The 15,998-nt window shown below is 36.5% G+C and overlaps 1 non-coding gene across 1 annotated transcript; it reads left to right on the forward strand.

Moving 5' to 3' along the window:
* The first annotated feature begins 15,888 nt into the window (after window positions 1-15,888).
* On the forward strand, window positions 15,889-15,962 carry TRNAN-GUU (transfer RNA asparagine (anticodon GUU)). Its single transcript has one exon. It is a non-coding gene; the product is annotated as a tRNA-Asn (tRNA).
* Window positions 15,963-15,998: the final 36 nt, after the last annotated feature.

Genomic DNA, 15,998 nt, shown 5'->3' on the forward strand with positions numbered 1-15,998 from the left:
GATTGATATTTGGAGTTGTACTTGAGTATAGATATTACACTATGTGACATTATATTGTCACGTACTTAATTGATTTTATCGTGGATGATAAGTGATATGTTTTGGTTTGTTTATGTTGTTTATTTGGTAACGAAATAAAATGATGTATGAAATGCCTCAAATATCCTATTGATTAGTATATGGAATGTGAATGCATGATTTGGTATGAATTGACGATAGTCGGGACTATGGCATGTTCGTATGATGAGTATAGCTCGTTCCTTTTGTTTCTTGTGTATGTTTTATGGTGTAGTGCATTGTTATGCTTATGATTATATCTATCGGTGTTTCTTGTACCTTTTAGTTCTTGGACTCTCTTTTTGCGTGATCGGCCGTCATCGAAGTCATCACCGGCTAGCAACTTTGGTATCTTCTTTTTAGTGGGTCTAGGAGAACATTTTTCGACATGTATAGGCTAATATGTTTTGTTGAAATTTGGTATGTAAACTTTTAGCCATGCGAAAATGGCATAAATGTTCGGTTGGATTTGGTTCTATAATGTTAGGTCGTAAGTCTTGGAAATTCGATTTTTATGCCATATGTCATGGTTGATTATTTTTGGTGTTAAAATTCATGATATGGCAATAGTGTAGTAGAGAGATGTTTGACAATGATTAGCCTTTGGAATGGCTAGTCATGATCATAATTTGTGATATGTATGACGAATTACTAGTTAGATCAAGGAGAAATCACGAAATAGGCATAGTTGCTTTAGTAACAGATGCTGGCAGCAGCAGTGACATGAGATTGAAAAATCACTAAAAATGGTAGGAGAGGAATTAATTAATGAATAAATTATGTAATCTAAGCTCGATGAGTCTATTTTCATATAGAAGAAACGAAACGACCATATGAGCTGTAGGTTAGGAGATAATTAAACTCTTGTGAAACAGGGCCAGAGTGATTTCTGGATTCCCTGATCCGACTTTGGAAATTCATTATAAATTAACCAGAGATAATTAGAAGTCATGCTATATGTGCATAGATTCCCCTTTGAGTGTAGTTTCTATAGAAACAAACGAAATCAGTATTGAAGCCCTGTACAGGGAGATATCCAAGTCGTAATGCGCAAAGGTCAGTGTAGTCGATCCCTGTAACATGGGAGACTTTGACTAATAAACTGTACTAATTGGCCTGACCAAAAATTCTAGAAAAAATATGTAGATGGGAATATGAGTCTAGTTTCAGGAAAAATTCACGGAACTGGATTTTGAGTTTCAGAACTCAAGATATGATTTTTAAAGCGACTAGTACGCAGAGTGACAGCTTGTCTGGGAAATTTTAATAAGTGGTTTGAAGTCTGTTAACACCTCGTGTTCGACTCCGGCGACGATCTCAGGTTCGGGGTGTTACATTTGATTGGTATCAGAGCCATGGTTTAGTCGGTTCTAGGATTACCATAGCACGTATGAGTCTAGCTATACATGCCTTAATGTTAATGTTTAAATGTGTGATGACTTCTGACGGTTAAAATTTTTGTTGTGATTAGTGAATGGATCCCGGTGTAGAGAGAACCTTGGCGGATGACGTTGAAAGTGTAGCGGCTGCTCCTGCACAAGGGACGCCGCCTATTGAACCTCAGTCATCTGCAAATAATCAAGGTGAGGGGGCTAAACAAGCCTTCTTTACCATGATGAATGAGTGGGTCGCGCAATATGCCCGAACCAATCCGGCTGTCCAACAATTCCCGAATTTGAATAATCCACGCCAAGAGCCCGTAATGCCATCAGTTATGATCCTGTGAGGCTGAGTAAGCCACCTGTAGACTTGATTAGGAAGCGCGGGGCCGAGGAGTTCAGGGCCATAGTTACTGATGATGCTGAAAGGGCCGAGTTCTGGCTTGATAACACCATTCGGGTGTTTGATGAACTGTCATGCACGCCCGATGAATGTCTAAAGTGTGCTATATCCTTGTTGCGGGACTAAGCCTACTATTGGTGGAGGACCCTGATTTCCATAGTCCCAAACGAACAAGTAACTTGGGACTTCTTTCAAACGGAATTTCGAAAGAAATATATTAGTCAACGATTCATTGATCAAAAGCGTAAGGAATTCTTGGAACTCAAGCAAGGCCGTATGACAGTATCTGAATACGAACATGAATTCGTAAGACTCAGTAAGTATGCCCGGGAGTGTGTAGCTGATGAGGTTGCTATCTGCAAGAGATTCGAAGAAGGATTGAATGAAGATTTAAGCTACTAGTGGGTATTTTGGAGATAAAAGAATTCGTCACACTAGTCGAACGAGCCTGCAAGGCGGAAGAACTTGGAAAGGGAAGAAGAAGGCTGAATTGAAGCTAGAGACTATCGTAAAAGATCGACGGGTAAAGCTCCATTCTCAGCTGTAAAGAAGTCCAGGGAGGACACTAATAAGTCGAGGATGACTGCGGGAATTTCCATCAGAGCACGACCACCGACGAACTCCCGAGCTACTTCGGTAGCTAGTGTGGGCAATAATCGTCTAGAGAAACCTGAATGTCCCCAATGCGGAAGACGACACATAGGTGAATGTTTGGGTAAGTCTATTAACAGGGCCTGTTACGGATGCGGTTCGAAGGACCACTTCATTAGAGATTGCACGGAGCTTGATGAGAAGAATAAGATTCAAGGTGCAAGACCTAGTGGAGTGACAACTAGAGGTAGACCACCGATAATTTTAGGAGGTAGGGGTGGTAGTCAGAGAGGGCCTCTGATACGGCTGTTCGAGCCGAGAACCGTACTCCTGCTAGAGCATATGCCATTCGCGCACGAGAGGAGGCACCCTCCCCTGACGTCATCACTGGTACCTTCACTCTCTTTGATACTAATGTGATTGCATTGATTGACCCTGGCTCTACTCATTCATATGTATGTGAAACCTTAGCATCCAGTAAGACTCTACCTGTTGAGTCTACTGAGTTCGTAATTCGGGTGTCAAATCCCTTGGGTCGTTACGTGCTTGTCGACAAAGTATGTAAGAAATGCCCCCTAGTAATTCGAGATTCCTGTTTTCCGGCGGACTTGATGCTTTTGCCGTTTGATGAATTTGATGTTATTCTTGGTTTGGATTGGTTGACCGCGCATGATGCGGTTGTGAATTGCAAAAGCAAGACTATTGATTTGAGGTGCGCAAATAACGAGATAATCCGAGTTGAGTCTACGGACTTAAGGGGGTTGCCAGCTGTAATATCAGCAATGATGGCCCAGAAATATGTAAGAAAAGGGTACGAAGCATACCTTGCGTATGTACTTGATGACAAAGGATTAGAAAAGAAACCTGAATCTGTACCGGTGGTTTGTGAATACCCGGATGTTTTTCCTGAAGAATTACCGGGTTTACCACCTGTTCGGGAGGTAGAGTTTGGTATTGAGCTTGTACCTGGAACTACGCCAATTTCGATAGCTCCGTATCGTATGGCACCAACCGAGTTAAAAGAATTGAAAGCTCAGTTGCAAGAGTTGACGGATAGAGGTTTCGCTCGACCAAGTTTCTCACCTTGGGGTGCACCAGTGTTGTTCGTGAAAAAGAAGGACGGAACCATGAGATTGTGCATCGATTATCGTCAGTTGAATAAAGTGACCATAAAGAATAAATATCTGTTACCGCGTATTGATGATTTGTTTGATCAATTAAAGGGAGCCTCAGTGTTTTCAAAGATAGATTTGAGATCGGGTTATTATCAGTTGCGGATTCGAGATTCAGACGTACCCAAAACTGCTTTCAGAACGAGGTACGGTCACTACGAGTTCTTAGTGATGCCGTTCGGGCTCACTAATGCCCCTGCGGTATTTATGGATTTGATGAATTGGATCTTCAGACCATATTTGGATCGGTTCGTAGTTGTGTTCATTGATGACATCTTGGTCTATTCAAGAGATGAGACCGAACATGCTGAACACCTGAGATTAGTGTTGCAAATTTTGCGGGATAAGCAGTTATATGCGAAGTTCAGTAAGTGTGAGTTCTGGTTAAGAGAGGTTAGCTTCTTGGGTCATGTGGTATCTGCATCGGGTATTCGAGTTGACCCGAGCAAAATTTCAGCCATACTTAACTGGAAGCCTCCAAGAAATGTTACCGAAGTTCGGAGCTTCCTGGGGCTCGCCGGTTATTACCGACGATTTGTAAAAGGTTTCTCGATGATAGCCACACCAATGACGAAGCTACTTCAAAAGGATGCTAAGTTCGAATGGACGGAGAAATGTTAGAAAAGCTTCGATCAACTGAAAACTCATTTGACTGAAGCTCCAATTTTAGTGCAACCCGAATCAGGCAAAGAGTTTGTCATTTATAGTGACGCATCCCTACTCGGGTTGGGTTGCGTATTGATGCAAGAAGGTCGAGTTGTGGCCTATGCGTCGAGACAATTGAAGCCACACGAGAGAAATTATCCAACCCATGATCTCGAACTAGCCGCCATCGTATTTGCTTTAAAAATATGGCGACATTATTTGTTTGGCGAAAAGTGCCATGTATTTTCGGATCACAAAAGTCTCAAATATTTGATGACTCAAAGAGACTTAAATCTGCGACAAAGACGTTGGCTTGAGTTGTTGAAAGATTACGAGCTTGTCATTGATTACCACCCGGGAAAGGCTAATGTGGTTGCGGACGCCTTAAGCCGAAAATCGCTGTTCGCTTTACGAGCGATGAATGTGCACTTGTCTGTTCTACCCGACAATGTGTTAGTAGCTAAATTAAAAGCTAAACCATTATTGATTCATCAAACTCGTGAAGCCCAGAAAGTTGATGATGAATTGGTTGCAAAACGGGCTGAGTGTGTTCCGAACAAGGAATCGGAGTTTCAAATTGATGATGATGATTGTTTGAGGTTCAGAAGTTGTTTGTGTGTTCCAAGGAATTCGGAACTTATTTCGATGATTTTGAATGAGGCTCATAGTGGCCGAATGTCTATCCACCCGGGTAGTACTAAAATGTACAACGATTTGAAACGTCAATTTTGGTGGCCGGGCATGAAACGAGACATTTCTGAATTTGTTTCAAGGTGTTTGATATGTCAACAAGTGAAAGCAGAACATCAAGTGCCTTCAGGATTACTTCAGCCGATCATGATACCCGAGTGGAAATGGGATCGAGTCACAATGGACTTTGTGTCCGGACTGCCATTGTCAGCAAGTAAGAAGGATACGATTTGGGTTGTTGTTGATAGACTGACTAAGTCGGCTCACTTTATCCCCGTGCGTACGGATTTTTCATTGGATAAATTAGCCGAATTGTATGTTTCTCAGATTGTGAGATTACACGGGGTACCTATTTCTATCGTGTCGGATAGAGATCCGAGATTCACCTCACGATTTTGGAAGAAATTGCAAGAAGCTTTGGGTACCAAGCTGCATTTTAGCACCGCTTTTCATCCCCAAACCGATGGTCAATCCGAGCAGATAATTCAGATACTCGAGGATATGCTGAGATGCTGCATCCTTGAGTTTAGTGGTTCATGGGAACGGTATTTACCTTTGATTGAATTTGCTTACAACAATAGTTTTCAATCAAGTATTAAGATGTCACCTTACGAGGCTTTGTACGGTCGTAAATGCCGTACACCATTGTTTTGGACCGAGCTCGGTGAAAGTAAAATTTTCGGAGTCGATTTGATTAAAGATGCCGAACAGAAAGTAAGGGTAATCTGTGAAAGTCTAAAGGCAGCTACAGATCGTCAGAAATCGTATGCGGATTTGAAACGAAAAGACATTGAATATCAGGTGGGAGATAAAGTGTTTCTTAAAGTTTCGCTTTGGAAAAAGGTACTCAGATTTGGCTGAAAGGGCAAGTTGAGCCCGAGATTCATTGGGCCATACGAAATATCCGAACGAGTCGGTCCAGTTGCGTATCGATTGATTTTACCCCCTGAACTTGAAAAGATTCACGACGTCTTTCATGTTTCGATGCTTCGACGCTATAGATCTGATCCTTCGCACATAATTAGTCCGTCGGAGGTTGAAATTCAAGCCGATATGAGTTATGAAGAAGAGCCGATGCGTATCCTAGCTCGTGAAGTGAAGGAGTTGCGAAACAAAAGGGTTCCGTTAGTAAAGGTGTTATGGCTCAAACACGGGATCGAGGAAGCTACTTGGGAAACCGAGAGCTCGATGAAAGAATGATACCCAAACCTATTTACCGGTAAGATTTTCGGGGACGGAAATTTCTTGAGTGGGGGAGAGTTGTGACAACCCAAAATTGACCCTAGTCGGGAAGTGGTTTCGGGACCACAAAACCGAGTCATACTAATAATTAGCCATCATATTTGATACTTATTATATGTATATATGCATGTGTGAAAATTTCATGTTTGAATTTTGTTAATTGTAAGTGAATTTTACTAAATAGGACTTATGTGAGAAAATTTAGAAATGTGCTAGGCAAATGTGAAGTGGCCTATTAATGCATGTTATGAAAATGATGGGTTTGCATGTCAAATTACCCAAAATTTGAGCTAGTGGTTGGTCATGCTATGGGTGGAAACATGTTGGGAACATGTTGGCTTAGTGTGTTATGTTAGAAAGAATAAATAAAGGGTTAGTAATTAAGTAAAATAAGAAAGGATAATAGAAAAACAAAATAAAGACAAAATGTTGGTTTCATCTTCTTCCTTAGTAGCCGAACTTTAAAGAAGAAAAGGGATATAGCATTCGGCCATCTTAAGCTTAAAACAAGGTTAGTAATTCATGTTAGATTTTGAAATTTTAGCTTATTTTGAGTTAGTTACTAAGTTCCTTACTTTGCCCATGTCAAAAATTTAGATTTGGGTGGTGAATGGAGCATTCGGCCATGGTTGTTAATGAAGAGATTTGATTATTTTCTTTATGTTTTGATGAATAAATGTTGATGAGAGATGTTTGATCTAGTTAAAAATTTAATTTGATAGTATTTATATGTGTAATAGCCGAACTTGGACTTGCTTAGTTACTTGAATAAATGTTTTGTATTTAAATGCTAGAATGTGAGTGTTGCCGTTTAGATGATTTGAAAAGAATAGAGTAGATGTTTGAATGTCTAAAGGTTCGGTATTGTACATGAATTCTAATGGTATGATTTTGTGAATGCCGAATGAGCTATAGGAGGTGTGGATGACTTTTATGCATGTGAGTGTGTGTATGCCATTTAGTTGGTGACATTCGGCATTTCTTAATTAACATTAGAGATGAGTGAATGAAATCGGCATGTGTATTTGTGAAAATGCCGAATGTGAACTTGGATAATATTGAGTAATGTATGTGCTTTAAAATGATGGAATGGAGTGGATGCTTTAAATGTGTTATGAAAAATTATAAGTTAAATTAAGGTTTGCTAAATTACCATTGTCATTGCCGAATATACAAACATACATATGCATGTGTAATTGAAGTATGAATGTTTAGCAAGATGGTTAAACTAGTTAATTTATCGATTTAGCTCAAGAAGCTAAAGGTGGAGAGGCAAGCAAGGGCAAAGAAAATATCATCGAGTAACCGAGTTGGAACCGTCTTACCCAACACAAGGTAAGTCATTAAGCATATATTTTGTATTGATCTAAATAGACATAATGTCTATGTAATTATGCCGAATGGAATGATAAATTTATATACATGTATGCATGTGGTGATGAAAGTGTTGAATGAAAAGAAAAGAGGTGAGATGTATTGAGTTGTTGATCTCGGCACTAAGTGTGCGGGTATAAACATTTATGATCATGAGATTGGCACTAAGTGTGCGGGTTTAAATTGTACAGCACTAAGTGTGCGAGTTTGATTATATAGCACTAAGTGTGCGAGTTGATTATATAGCACTGAGTGTGCGGACTTAATATATATTTTTGAATCACTATGGACACTAAGTGTGCGACATTATTGAGTTGATCACGGACAGCGGATCGGGTAAGTACCTTGAGTTCATGGCTAATAGGCGCTATGTTTATATTTGGAGTTGAGCTTGGTAAGTTTGAACCTATGTGACAAATATACTTGAAGTCACGTACATAAGATTTATCGTGGAATAGGTGAAAGGCCGTTTAGTTGTATGATTGTAACGAAAATAAAATGATGTATGAAAATGCCTCAAATATCCTATTGATTAGTATATGGAATGTGAATGCATGATTTGGTATGAGATTGAACCGATAGGTCTGAGGAACTATGGCATGGTTCGGTATGGATGGAGTAACTAGCCTCGTTCCATTTTGTTTCCTCTTGTGATAATGTTATTAATGGATGGTAGTGCATTGCTTATGACTTACTGAGTTATATACTCACTCGGTGTTTCCTTGTCACCTATTCTAGGTTTCTTGGACTCGTCTCTTTTTGCGTGATCGGGCCGTCATCGAAGTCATCACACCGGCTAGCAACTTTTGGTATCTTCTTTTAGTGGGTCTAGGAGAACATTTCGGCATGTATAGGCTAATATGTTTTGTTGAAATTTGGTATGTAAACTTTTAGCCATGCGAAAATGGCATAAATGTTCGGTTGGATTTGGTTCTATAATGTTAGGTCGTAAGTCTTGGAAATTCGATTTTTATGCCATATGTCATGGTTGATTATTTTTGGTGTTAAAATTCATGATATGGCAATAGTGTAGTAGAGAGATGTTTGACAATGATTAGCCTTTGGCATGGCTAGTCATGATCATAATTTGTGATATGTATGACGAATTACTAGTTAGATCAAGGAGAAATCACGAAATAGGCATAGTTGCTTTAGTAACAGATGCTGGCAGCAGTAGTGACGTGAGATTGAAAAATCACTAAAAATAGTAGGAGAGGAATTAATTAATGAATAAATTATGTAATCGAAGCTCGATGAGTCTATTTTCATATAGAATAAACGAAACGACCATATGAGCTCTAGGTTAGGAGATAATTAAACTCTTGTGAAACAGGGCCAGAGTGATTTCTGGATTCCCTGATCCAACTTTGGAAATTCATTATAAATTAACCAGAGATAATTAGAAGTAATGCTATATGTGCATAGATTCCCCTTTGAGTGTAGTTTCTATAGAAACAAACGAAATCAGTATTGAAGCCCTGTACAGGGAGATATCCAAGTCGTAATGCGCAAAGGTCAGTGTAGTCGATCCCTGTAACATGGGAGACTTTGACTAATAAACTGTACTAATTGGCCTGACCAAAAATTCTAGAAAAAAATATGTAGATGGGAATATGAGTCTAGTTTCAGGGAAAATTCACGGAACTGGATTTCGAGTTTCAGAACTCAAGATATGATTTTTAAAGCGACTAGTACGCAGAGTGACAGCTTGTCTGGGAAATTTTTAATAAGTGGTTTGAAGTCTGTTAACACCTCCTGTTCGACTCCGGCGACGACCTCGGGTTCGGGGTGTTACAGAACCGGGGCGTTAAAATTAGTATCTAAAACCAAAATATTATTAAAAATCAGTGGGTAAAAATCAATGTAAGGCCTTAGAACAATCGACCTAAAATAATAAGTTTTAAACAAAAAAATTCGTGCTTACACTTTTTGTTTCCTAGATCTGAATCAACGACCTAAAAGAGATCGAATGCACACTCAATTGAAAAATTGTGGGGCTATTGTAAAGAAGGAATAAGTGATTGAATAAGGTATCAAATAGTGAAACAAAAGAAGGAAAAATGGCAGCCCCAAAAGTGGTGATTAAAGGGCGGCACACCACCACATGTGACGACAAAAGAGAGCTAATTAGGGTGGCACAAAAGAGGAATTTGGGCAGCAAATAGGGAAGAAGAGAAAAGAAGAAAGAGAAAAAAATGAAAAAAAATTAAAAGAAATTCAATAAATTTGGTTTTGTTTGTTTGATTATTTAAAAAAAACTAATAACCCTTTTTTGATAATTTAGATAAAACCTTTAATTATACAAATTAATCAGATTTTCAGTGTTTGAGTCAGACTGAAATTTGAAAATTTGATTAGGAGTGGATGACAAACAACTAGAATGAAAGCAGAATTACGAGCGAGGGGAATCAAACTCAGGTCTCTAAGCCAATTACATTGTCTCCTTATTTTCCATTAACCATTAAGCCAATAAATTATTCTTGTCATAATTTTTCGAGCTTAATATTAAAAAAATTGGGATGTTAGAAAAATACTCAAGAAACTAAGCAAATGTAAGTAAGATATAGTCCAAAATAATCATATGATAAGGACTCATCAGTAATGGTACTTGGGAATTGGTTAATTTTCTAACTAAAAAAAAGGCTTGTGAATGTAAATAGGTCTTCACGATCAAAGTTAATCTTGATGGATTAGTTGCCCCACCAAAAACCTGTCTTTTTAATAAAGGATATGCTCAAACCTTTGGGGTTGGTTAATTGGATACTTTCTCTTTGATGGCTAAAATGGCTTTTTCCCATTTGTTCATTTCTATAGTAGCTACATATGGGTGGTCTTTACACCAGCTTGATATAAAAAATGCATTTTTCATAGTGATCTATAGAAGGAGGTTTATATGGAGCATTGCTCGGGGGGGGAGGGAGAGTGTAAAGGTGTGTCATCTTTGGAAATCTTTGTATGGCTTGAAACAAAGCCCATGAGCATGGTTTAGACGTTTCAGCGAGATGATCTAAGATTTTGGTTTACAGAAAAGTAGTTGTGATCACTCGATTATCTACAAACATTCGGAAGTTGTCATATTCTGCTAGTAGTTTATGTTGATGATATTGTTATTACTGGGAGTGATTAGATAGACATTCTTACTTTGAAATTGTTCCTTCATTCTCAGTTTCAAACAAATGATTTAGGATAGTTGAAATATTTTCTTGGAGTTGAAGTTACTAGGAGAAAGAAATGTATTTTCTTGTCTTAAAGGAAATATCCCATTGACTTACTTGAAGAAAGTGGGAAGTTGGAATGTAAACTATGTAGCACTTCGATGGATTTCAACTCCTCACTTATAAAGGAAGATAGTGATCCGTTTGAGGATTCTGAAAGGTATAGGAGATTAGTTGGGAAACTGAATATCTCATAGTTACTCATCCTGATATCGCATATGTTGTGAGTATTGTGAGTTAGTTCATGTCTTCACCAATAGTTAAACATTGAGTAGTGTTAAAACAAATCTTATGTTACCTAAATGGGGATCCGAGTAATGGTATTCTATATTAGAATTATGGGCACACAAACATTAGATGCTTCACAAATGCAAATTAGGCATAATAAAAGATGGATATGAGGTTAACTACAGGTTATTGTGTTTTTGTGGGACGGAATCTAATTTCTTAGAAAAGCAAAAAAGAGAGTGTAGTTTCACAGTCTAGTGTGAAATATGAATACAAAGTTATGGCACAGCTTGTTGGGTTTGGTGCCCTAAATCTTGATGGATTAGTTGCCCCACCAAAAATCCATCTTTTTGATAAAGGATATGCTCAAACCTTTGGGATTGGTTAATTGGATACTTTCTCTTTGATGGCTAAGATGGCTTTTTCCTATTTGTTCATTTCTATAGTAGCTATATATGGATGGTCTTTACACTAGCTTGATATAAAAAATACATTTTCTTCATAGTGGTCTATGGAAGGAGGTTTATATGAAGCATTGCTCAGGGGGAGAGTGTGAAAGTGTGTCGTCTTTGGAAATCTCTGTATGGCTTGATCTAAGATTTTGATTTACAGTAGAGTAGTCGTGATCACTCGATTATCTACAAACATTCAGAAGTTGTCATATTCTACTAGTAGTTTATGTTGATGATATTGTTATTACTGGGAGTGATTATACATACATTCTTACTTTTAAATTGTTCCTTCATGCTTAGTTTGAAACGAAGGATTTAAGACAGTTGAAATATTTTCTTGGAGTTAAAGTTACTAGGAGAAAGAAATGTAGTTTCTTGTCTTAAAGGAAATATCCTATTGACTTACTTGAAGAAACCGGAAATTCGGGATGTAAACCATGTAGCACTTCGATGGATTCCAACTCGTCACTTATAAAGGAAGATAGTGATCCGTTTGAGGATTCTGAAAGGTATAGGAGATTAGTTAGGAAACTGAATATCTCATAGTTACTCGTCTTGATATCGCATATTTTGTTAATATTGTGAGTTAATTCATGTCTTTACCAATAGTTAAACATTGGGTAATGTTAGAACAAATCTTATGTTACCTAAAGGGGGATCTGAGTCATGGTATTCTATATTAGAATTATGGGCACACAAACATTGGATGCTTTACAAATGCAAATTAGGCATAATCAAAGATGGATATGAGGCTAACTACAGGTTATTGTGGTTTTGTGGGACAGAATCTAATTTCTTAGAAAAGCAAAAAGGAGAGTGTAGTTTCACAGTCTAGTGTGAAATTCGAATACAAAGTTGTGGTACAGCTTGTTGGATCTGGTGCCCTAAATGTAGCATTTCGTCTATGTACACTTGTATTTTTTTCGAACAGATTGGTTTAATAAAATTATTCATGAATCATATTAATACCTTTTTATATTGTCCTCACGTGGTTTTTGTATGTAAAGCAAAATAGAAGCAAATATTAGCTTATTGGTTGCTTAATGTTTAACAAATACTAAGCGGTACTACGTAGTCAGATTTTAATACGGAAAGACAACTTATATTAGTAGACGAACCTAAACATGTCCTTAGTCTAATAGAAAATGAGATAATCGATTGAAAAACTAATATGCCATCTATCAATTCCAATTAGGGAGATTCTTTGTCTTGGGCATCGGAGTGAATGACTCCTAGAAGATAGTGTTGGATCTAGTGCCCTAAGTGTAGTATATTCATTTGTAAACTTATAATTTTTTTGAATAAATTGGTTAATAAAAAAAATTCATTAATATACTTTGTATGATTTTTCTCGTAACATTTTTACAGACAAAGAAAAATGGAAGAAAATGTTGCTTATTGGTTGCCTAATGTTTAAACAAATACTAAGCGGTATTACATGGTTGGATCATAACACAAAAAAATAACTTATATTAGTCGGCGAACCTAATCATGTCCTTAGTCTAATAAAAAATGAGCAAACCAATTGAAAGGATAATATGTTGTCTATCAAAGTCCAATCGGAGAGATACTTTGTGTTGGACATCAGAGCGAATGACTTCCAGAAGATAGAGACATAGATGTGACTGATTGGACTGATAGTAAATTGGAATGGACCTAAGAAGAATAGATTCTGAATCCATTTATGGGTTATTCACTTGTGATATTCATAGTGTGAAATACCTAAATCCTGAGGGGATGACGGACTATATATGCGTGACTTGTACACTTTGATGTAAGTAAAAGGCTAAGTTCGTATAGATTAGGAATTGAAAGCTGGTGTGTTGGGTGTACGACTTCTGCAATATATAGCGTCATTCACAACAGTGGAATTCATAGCCCGAAACATGGGTAAATGATATCCTCTCATTGGCATTACATGGTTGATGAAAAGTAAATGTATTCATGGGTCGTTTGTCTTTGTGATGAATGACTTGACTACTATTTAATAGTAATTGACTTTTCATGAAGGAAGATGTAATGATTACCATGAGATAAAATAGAATCATATTGGGAGAACAGATATTATCCCAAAGAGATTAAGGATACCCTATGAGGGTAACACACTTATGACAAGGTCATTGGATGAGCACTGATCAAGTTCTTTTGTAATGGTATGCTATTGGGGAGAATTCAATCATGATACTATAGTGGAATGATTTCGTAACTAAATGAGTTTATAATTAATCAGCGAAAAGCTGGAATTTAATTATAAATCATTTGATTCCTAATCACATATGTCCAATCGGTCCCTCCGTTAAATCGTTGAAACAAGAAATGAATTGCATGTTGAATCAAATAAACAAAAAATGATAGAAATAATAAAGTTAGATAAATGAGTTACATTAAAACATGAATGTGGTTTTCTCACTGAGTATGAAAATGACCTGAGAATTAATCCAAGTTTTTCAAATTATTATTTAATTAATTGAAGTTCGAAAATGAAATTAAATTAATTGGTCATTGTGAATTCATTGAATGTAGAAATTAAATATATTTTCTCATATAATTTTTACGGTAAAATTGTCATGATTTTAATGGAATTAGAATCGGGTTGTGAAAATTGTTTAATTGGAAAATTTAATTTATTTAGAGTAATTTGATAAATAATGTTTATTTTGAAAATAGAAAAAATGTATTGGGTTAGATTAAATTATAAAATGTTTGGTTAAAAGTTTAAGAAACACATATAATTTGACCCAATACAAGATAGACCCAAATCCCCATCATAATACATATGAGGGGAGGCACACTCAATTAGCCGCCCCTCTCTCCTAGTTCAACTAGGGAATTGATTTTTCTATTAAATAGACATTAAATGCATTATACTAGTTCAATTAGAGTTTAATTTCCTCTTCCTATAAATAAATGACAATGATAATGCTAAAAATAAAATAAGTTTTACACAACTTTGAGATATTATTATTTTGTTATTTTGTCCAAAAATAGTGAGAATTTATTTCTAAGTATAAATTCTATTTTTTGGGAATAACAATTCTACTAATTTTTATAACAGAGAGGATTACTTTCCTACTGAAAGTAAAGAAAATATTTATGGTTCTGTATTTGATTTGAAATTGTTCAAACCCACACTCGAAGTAGTTCGTGGTATGAGAATAGCAAAGAAGATTATTCAATTGAAAGACGGGAACGTCTAGAATCCATTTAGCTCAAAACACAAGTGCGATTTAAAAAAAAATATTTATTACCATGAATATCACAAATCGACTCAGTTTTTAAAATTTTATTTTTCCACTGTGTAAAAAAACAATTTTCAAACCAATTTTTTTCCAACACAACCTATGTGTAAGATTATGTGGTTACATCCGTTACTGAATGAACTAGGTTTTAAAATGTCGTTAACAACAAGATTATAGTGACAATCAAGCTGCTCTTCATATATCTTCTAACTCAGTATTTCATGAGCAAACCAAGTATATTGAGGTCGATTGGCACTTCATTCGTGAGAAGATTCAACAAACAAACTATATTAAAATGAAAGATTAATTAGGAGATATCTTTACAAAATCTTTTACTGAACCTTGAAGTTATTATATTTGTAACAAGTTCGACATGGTTAATATTTATGCTTTAGTTTGAGGAGTGTTAAAGAATATGTAGATATGTAATTAGCTGATTACCAAGGATTTAATTTTCTTTTTATTTACTTTTCTTATATATAATATATATATCATTCGATGGTATATGAGATATAAAATTTTATTCTCTCTTCCTCCTTGTGTCTTGCTATTTCTCTTCTAATATTTCGTAAACTTCAACATCTACTGCTGCATAGCCTGCAACTTGACCTCCGGAGACCAATCCCAATCTCACAAAGAAACTCCACCATGAAAACCCTCCCTTGTCCATTTTAGTCCTTTAGATAAGCTTTAAAAGAATGATTTGGGGACTCTTAGAGTTGGAGTGTAAAGGAGGCGAATGTTTAAGATGAGAGCAATTATAAAATGTAAAAATGGTGAAGTTAAAACTTCTTAACCTTGATTGACCTCCGTTTCTCTAGATCTATCAGCAAGATTGTTATTTTGGCTTTATCCTTGGTTAAAGGACTGTACTCATAATCCTATGAAATTGCTTATTCAGACAGACGAAATCATAGTCTTGGAAAACGTTGATCAATCTCATGAGTTGCATACATAATATAAAATCAAAAGAATATCATATAATTAATTAGCCAATGTATATGAAGGAAAAAGAGCATACCCTTTCAATTATGGAGGAAGAAGAGAAGCTTGTATAAGGATTGAAAGCATTGCTTTTCTCATTTCAACATAAAATTGCCAAGACTTCTCTTTCTATTGACTGATGTGGTAGACGATACATGAATATAACTTTTTGTATATTAAATCGATATGTAATGTTTTATCATAATTACACGTGCTTGCTGGAATAGCTTAGTTGTTTAGAGCGTGTGGCTGTTAACCACAAGGTCAGAGGTTCAAGCCCTCTTTCTAGCGATTCTAATTTTTTCTTCTCTCTAATAACCATGTTGT

The sequence above is a fragment of the Gossypium hirsutum genome, chromosome D13, assembly GCF_007990345.1.
Source record: "Gossypium hirsutum isolate 1008001.06 chromosome D13, Gossypium_hirsutum_v2.1, whole genome shotgun sequence".
Taxonomy (NCBI): domain Eukaryota; kingdom Viridiplantae; phylum Streptophyta; class Magnoliopsida; order Malvales; family Malvaceae; genus Gossypium; species Gossypium hirsutum.